Source organism: Monopterus albus, unplaced genomic scaffold, assembly GCF_001952655.1.
Source record: "Monopterus albus unplaced genomic scaffold, M_albus_1.0 scaffold505.1, whole genome shotgun sequence".
In the NCBI taxonomy this organism is placed as follows: Eukaryota; Metazoa; Chordata; class Actinopteri; order Synbranchiformes; family Synbranchidae; genus Monopterus; species Monopterus albus.
This window is the reverse complement of record NW_018128385.1, coordinates 50,073-57,787: the sequence shown is the minus strand read 5'-3', so window position 1 is coordinate 57,787 and position 7,715 is coordinate 50,073. Positions and strand designations below refer to the sequence as shown.

Below are 7,715 nucleotides of genomic sequence, written 5' to 3'. Positions count from 1 at the left end.
CGCATTTTGTATGCTCCAGCTAATATGTTGGTTAGGAAATTTCATATGTGTTCTGCTAATGTTAAAGTTCATCTGTTCAGAACATACTGTACACCGTTGTATACTGCCCCATTGTGGTGTAAATATAAGGTAGCTACTTTACAGAAACTTAAAGTTGCTTATAATGATGCCTTGAGGATTCTGCTTAAGAAGCCTAGGTCCACCAGCGCCAGTCTGTTGTGTTCACAGGTCCATGTTAGTACCTTTCAGGCATTAATGAGAAACCTGATGTACAGATTTATCTGTCGTGTGAATAACTCTGAGAACAGTCTTATAATGATGCTGGCTAATCCTGGTTTTAGTGTAGTACGTTACCAATCCTCTCTGTGGAAACATTGGTATAAATGTCTTTTATGATTTTTATTTTTTTTCTTCTTTTATATCCTTTCTTTCTTTCTTTCTTTTATTTCCTTTTTGTATGGACCTTGAGTCTGCTAATAAAGGATGATGATGAATGGGGAAATTCTGTTTCACCAAACTTTCAGCTATTTCAGCTATCAAAATGTTCAGCTCCTCAAGGACATTCATGCTTCAAAAATGTAGAAGTCAGTAGTCTACTCGGCCACGGTATTTGGCCTGTCCCCCAACCTTCATTTAGGGAACACTGTGGTCTTGGCACCAGACAGACACCGAAACAGTGCTGCTGTGTTTGTTTAGATGCATTCTCAGTCTGTCAAAGCCCACTTTGTCAATTGTGTAGTTTCTTCATGCAGTCTCTTTCCTTTTGTATTGGCCTGCTTTCTGTCACATCTGCTTCCGTTGTTTGTAACATTCACCAAGCTGCTGTAGCACAGCTTAACGCACAGTGTCTCCCTGTATCTTTTTCTCACCAACTGGCTTTTCTTTTTTCTGCCCCTGCAATATTGGTCTGTCTGCTGGTAGTTAGTGTAATTTTGTGCGTTTCCCCTCTTGATGACTATCAGTTGAGTGCGGGTCACAGCCCTTCCCTTTTTGTTTTGTATATTCATCTTACTTTTTATTGTTTTTCTAGTGCTGCTTTTTATCATAACTTCCTGCTGCATCCAGTTTGGTTTCTCATCCACCACTTGAAGTCTCACCAGGCACAGGCAGAGATCTGTATTAGGTTTCTTTTTTGTAGACACTGTTAAATGACAATTAGATCATTTATAGCATTTGGACAGCAATGAAACACAGTTAGAAATAATAAACATATAATTGGATTTAAACATTTATGACAATTTCACCAAAAACTGAAACATTTTGAGCTTCATAAACACAGATGTCGAGGCGGAAGTGTTGAAGTGAGTTGCATACAATTGTGCAGGTGTACCTAATAAAGTGGCCAGTGGGTGTAAATCTCTAGTATGTTACTCTTGAAAGTTTAAACTGTAAATGTGATTATTTACAATAAAACACTGGTCTGGAGGGATGCAAGAAAATATTTTAAATATTTATTCCATTAATATTTTCTCTTTTCAGTGTTTGAAGCTGCATAACCCTTTCACAGTAAGCTGCACATAGCCTATGGAAAATGAGGCTGTAGCTTGTCTGCCTTACTACAGTTGGAAAGAAGCATTGTTTGTGGTTTAACAGTGGTTCACTTATGATTTATTGATCTGGGAACTTTGAACCCTTAGATTTGACCTGTAGGATTGGTATGCTATTCATTAGGTTCTGATATTTTTTTAGGCAAGAAAATCTAATCATTTAGATTCAGAATATCTGATCAGTCTATCTGAGTTGTAACGCGTATTTGAAGATTTGCTTCAGCGTTTTCAGAGACGCAAGTACCATCTAGCACACCAAACTCTTTCCATCATGCTGTCTTTTGGCTGTGGCTCAGGAGGTAGAGTGGGTTGTCTCCTAACCAGAAGATTAGCTGTTCGATTTCCTGGCTTGTCCAGTCCACATGTCGGTGTCCTTGAGCAAGACGCTGAACCCCCAGTTGATCCCAGTGATGACACCGATGCGTGAATGTGTGAGTGCTTGGGATTGCGAATGGGTGAATGGCAAAGTAGTGTGAAGGCGCTTTGAGTGTGCTGTAAAGCATAGAAAAGCACTATACAAGTATAAGACAATTTACCACTGGGCTCAGACTGCATCAGCATTGAAATTTTCTGCTGTTTTGAATATTTGAAAAACAATTGCCCACCCATGGATCCAACCCTGTTGTTATGCCTCCGCACCAGTGGTATCTGCTGCCTTCAAATTTGGTACAAGTGCCCACTGTGACCTCAAGTCTGTCCCATTCCCATGAATTTGACCAGTAGACGGAGGCATACGACTGCCAAGTGGTAATTGTAGTTTTGTTTGTTGTTGCTTGAATCGCTTCTCTTCTCTTTCCTCTATCCACTCACCCTAACTGATTGAGGCAGATGGCTGCCCAAAAAGACCCTGGGTCTGTCTGTGGTTTCTTCCTTTAAAAGGAGTTTTTCTTCCCCACTGCCTTTCTCAAGGGAAATTTGTTTGTTTGTTTTCTGTATTACTATGTAAATTGCCTTGATCTGATGTTTGTGTGTGTGTGAGTTTTGGCATTATACAGATACCGTACATTAAATTGAGTTGACCACCCCACTGCTATTTTGAACTTCTTATCAGTCAATCTCTATTAGTGTTTCTAAACTATCTGTTTGTTTACAGTTTGTATAATGTCAGTCGTAGTTCTTCCATTTCACTCGTTGAATGATGAATACAGACTACTGCCACCTGCATGTATGGAGACTTATTTCCTCTCACACAGGCACAGAACATACGTGGTAGTTGGCCGTTGGCAGTAGTCTCTGCAGTGTGTTCAAGTGCCCCCTTTTTAGACTCACAAAGGTGACATGAGGTGACTTGACAGTTGGCCTCGCTGCTAGTTCTTAGATGTCAGCTTGGTGTGTCTCTGCCCAAAGTAAAAATCTCAGGTATTTATGCTTTATTATGTTAGATATTTTTAGTCAGATAGATATTGGATAGATACTTTATGTATTAGAAATGTTAGTGGAGAGAGGATGTCTAGTTAGACTGTTAAATGCTTAGGCCTGCATATGAGTTTCTACAGGGGACATCTGGTCAAGGACACCAGAAAGAAGAGTTGATGACTGTCAGCAGACAGGGTGTTTAATATTATTATTATGATGTGTAAAACTGTAGACTTGGCCATAATGTTCCTATGCTCGAGTCACGACATGTATTAGAGGTCGTGAGAATGTTTTTAGCTACACACCACTTAACCAACAGATATACACATTCACACGTTGATTTGCTTCATGTTTTGACTATTGCCAGAGCCAACTGCAAAGCTGGTGAGAGAGACGTCTCGGTTGACGTTTCTGTGTAGTATGGGGCTAGCCCAACCGAGGGGATATAATGTATAGGCCTGGTTCGGTTCAGGGTCTTTCATCTTACAACTGCCTGCGAGCACGTTGGAGGTGCAAGATATCTGAGCGTGTAATGTTAATTTTACCTGTGATCCTTTGAATAAATCAGCACTGTTTTGAAGTTACTTGGACTGCCTCGTCTCTCAGAGTTAGCATGGTAGCAAGAACTGGTCCTTACAATTACTGTATTCAGGTACTAACCTCCATTTTTGCCCATGTTTGCTGATTTGATTGTTAGCAACATATCTCAAAAAGTAATGAATACATTTTGATGAAATTTTTTGGAGTGGTAGAGTATGGGCCACAGAACAATTGATTAGATTTTGGTGCTGATCCGTATTAGAGGTTTGATACAGGAATATTTTAAATGATATTTCACCACCGTGAGTGATGCAAAGGTTGTTGGCTGTATGTGAGCCCCTTTGTGGCCAAAGTGCACAGCTGCGCTGCTGAGCACTCCAAGCGCATACCTAGACAAATCCCTTGGTTAGTGACAGCTGCCCATTCATTGTCAATGGAAGCTGATTGCTGCCATTCAGTCCACCCTGCTGTGTGAGACAGGGATTGAAAGAGCCCAGCGAGGCGACAGCCCACAGCTGGATAAAGAACTGCTACTGTGACAGCCGGATGAGAGCCTGATAGCAGAGATTTAGAGCCAGGCTCAAAGCTGTTATCATTTTCACCTGTAGGACTGGTATTATTCCGTTTTATTAGGTTTTGACTTTTTTTTTTAGATGACAAAGTAACTGCTTAGACTGAGAATATGTGGTCAGTCTATCCAGGTAATGTCAATTTAGAATGTACTCTGATATCTTCATAGATATGAGTGCTCCTTATCTGACCAAGCTAGCTCTATTAGCAGGCAAATACATCTCAGACAGAGCCCAGTAGTCTGTCGGCGAGGACGTCTGTGTTCCAGCTGCACATTATTTATATCTATGTTTTCACTGTCGAAATCTAATGAGCGGTCCACCCCTAGCTTCTTGCTGTCACTCAGCATAACCTCATGGGCTGATGTGGACCGTCCTACTTTGCTTTTCCACTGTATTTTTCACTGTGTCGGTCTGTGTTTATAGGAGTGAGGGACTATATCAATGTTGTCGCAAATGCCACTAGTAGGATTTCATGGTCAAGCAGTCATATTATGAGGGCTTGTGGTCATATCCAGAAAGAGATGCACTCTGTCGTCAAAGATATTTATTAAACACATTTCAGAAAATCCTTTTGTTACCGATACCAAATATGTTATTTTGTTGAAATGGTTTTTTTCTGTTGTCATTTTGCTTGTTAAAATTTTAAAAAATCACCATTAAAATATATTTAAAAAGTTGCTTTGCAAGACCTCTATATAAGCTTGCCTACTATTGTGAAAGCAGTAAACATCAGGCTGCTTGTGTGTGAATCACCAACTGCCTCAGTGGGGAAAAAAGTACCAGCTACCTGCCTGCCTCTCAGAATAGATAGTATGCACTGATAAAAGACCCAGGCTGGATGTGGGAGTATGTTTGCTCTTGACAGACTGAAGGTCATTATTGCCGGCACTGTAGTTTGGAGGAGTTCTGCTCATTTGCAGCTTTTAACGATGGTGTTAGACACAGCCAAGCGATTCCCAGTCCTCCTTCATGGAACTGTTCATGTTAATCAACCTGCAGCAGTGTGAGGTAGACAGGTCTAATTATAAGATGTCCTGTGTCAGGGCCCTGTGGCTCATATTCTCACCACTCTTTCACTTGTGCTCCATAGCTGCTTGTGAAATGGCCCCAAAGATAACAGGTGGTGTTTGTTTTGATTTCACATTAAAACATTATACATTCATGAACATTCCTTACTGTTGCATGCTACAAAAATGTGCCTTTAAGTAATTATGGGTCGCCTAACATGTCCTAGGATAATGTAATTATAGATAAGTAGTAATATTAAGTATTTGTTGTTTGACTATAAACCCACATCTGCAAGAAGTTACAAAAACAAAAAAAGCAAAGCAAGCTTTTTTCTTGAGTTTCAACCTTATCTTGTGCCATAAGATAAGGAAAACCATTAATTTATAGTTTTCTTTAGCAGGTAGTTTATTCAGCAATTATGGCAAATGCTCTGTGACCACAAATATATAACCACAGTTTACTTTGAAAGACTGAAATGTAGTTGAAAGCTCTGGAAAAATTTGAAAAGCAGGTGAAAGGTTGGTTTTTGGCTTTGGAAACAGTATTTTTACAAAATAATCCCATCTCAAAGTCAACCCAGCTTCAAATACATAAATGTTTTCCATTAAGTGTTTTGGTTTGAGAGACAATATTCTCAAAAGCTGATGTTGCTTCTAAGGAACCCTGTGTTGTAGCCTGGAGGGAGCCTATAGCCCAGTGTGTGTGTCCTAATTACATGAGGTACTGAGACTGAAGAGGGGCAGTACATGTTCTTGGCTGCCTTCAAGGGGAATTTTTTGGGGCTTCTAAATGGTCTGACTTTGTGTGGGTATCTGAATATTTATGGGATGCCTTTTCCATGGATGGTTGAATCTGCACAGTGTTTATATGTGTGTTATGAATGTGGCCATATCAGTGTATCTGTGTAATAACAAATGCAAAATAATGAATGACCATCCCCCTTTACACAGAAAATCAACTTATTAATTATGTCCTCATCCTGTGATTGTTCTCATGCTACTGGCACTCACACAGCCATCTGCCACTATGTGCTGCCTTTATGTCAAAGCACAAACTTTATTCCTGACTGACACCAGTTTACTCAGAATACTCCATGTTAAGCTTGCTGATAGCATGACAAAACCACTGCTTAACCTCCCCCTTCACAGTACACACACTCAGTCATTCTCCACTTCCACCCTCTCTGGTGTGTTCATATCCTGACCCCCATATTGTTATATAATCTTGCACTTCTGGTGTAGACATGTGAAGCATTAAGTGAATGACTAACCAGACGGTGCTGTTTTGGCTCTCATCATCTCGTGGCATTACTGAAGATTTTTGTTTTTGTTTGTGAGCCACCTATTTTTCCATGTCTGGGCATTATGTTGTAACATATTATATCTCAGGATACCTTATAACATCCTCTTATCTTTCTGCCTGTAAATATTATACGAGTGTGATAAGGTTGTAATGCTATTTATGTCACAGCTGTTTTGGAATATTTTGTGCTGGAAGAGAATGTTTTGGAGCTCAGCCCTCATCTGGCAGCAGCCCATCAAAATCTAAAGTCCACTGACTTTTATTTTAGATGTGTTCAGTGTGAGGAGAGTACCTTCTAAAAAACATTTGTGTAAACGGTTCGAGCAGTCATTACTTTCATAACTGTGAGCTGCTACTTCCTCTAAGTCCTCAACAACAAGGACTGCCCTGTGTGCTGCTATCACCACCTGCCTCTTGAAATTCATCTTGCTTTTTAGCAATTAGGCAATAAACCAATCTGCATCAGCCGGAAACAACAACACAAGAGAGTGCCAAAATACACACAAATCAGATGAATGTCTCTCCCGGCAGCAGCTTTTCTTAGAAGTACCCTCAGTTTTCTCTTACACACTGTGGTTTGTAAGACTTTTCTTCCAGCATTCAGCAAGTGTGAGTCTGTGTATATTGTGTGATGGGACAGTGATGGATCAGTTACCGTCACTCCCCTTGCTTCATGGCGACTCGGCTCCCATCCCCCTTCTCATTCTCATGTAAACCCCAAACCTCCCAACATACACATATCTCACACACATACAGTCAGTATGGATAATGCCCCATCACTGTATAGGATTCAAAGAGACTGAGCTATTTAGCAACCAAACCAACAAGCTCATTAGCATGGGGTCACAAGTCAGTTGATTTGCATAGTGGCACAGTGCTATCATTAGTGGTCAACTCACGGTCACTTGGTATTTATTTGTATGTGGAATAGCTGGACGGCTGTGAGAAATACAAATAAATACCAGCATTACTTTTTGATTATGTGTTCTGCTACCACCCTTTGTTGATTCAGTCCTGCTGATGACTGCATGTTTCTCTGATTTCTGACTTTTGGTGAAATTCTATGACCAAAATTTGTGATTACACTTTTTAACCTATACCACTCTGCACTGACCTTCATTTGTTAAGTGCAAACTAAAAGTACTAATACTAAGACAAATACACTTATGTCTTAATATTAAATATTATAATACTATTTAAGTGTTATTATGAGGGGGCTAACTAATTATACTACATCTTTATTGACTCAGGGCAAAAATTCCAAATGTTGCTCAACTGGATGTAAAACATACTTTACATTAAAATGTACATTACATTAATTTGGTACACTTTTGTCCAAAAAAAAGTTTAACAATTTGTAATAGATGCATGGTTCAGGGAAGTTTTTAAG

General features: G+C 39.8%; 1 protein-coding gene across 3 annotated transcripts in view; it reads left to right on the top strand.

The window, feature by feature from the left end:
- ulk2 (unc-51 like autophagy activating kinase 2) overlaps positions 1-7,715 on the top strand; it is a 64,886-nt gene that overhangs the window by 15,476 nt on the left and 41,695 nt on the right. The window lies entirely within an intron of this gene.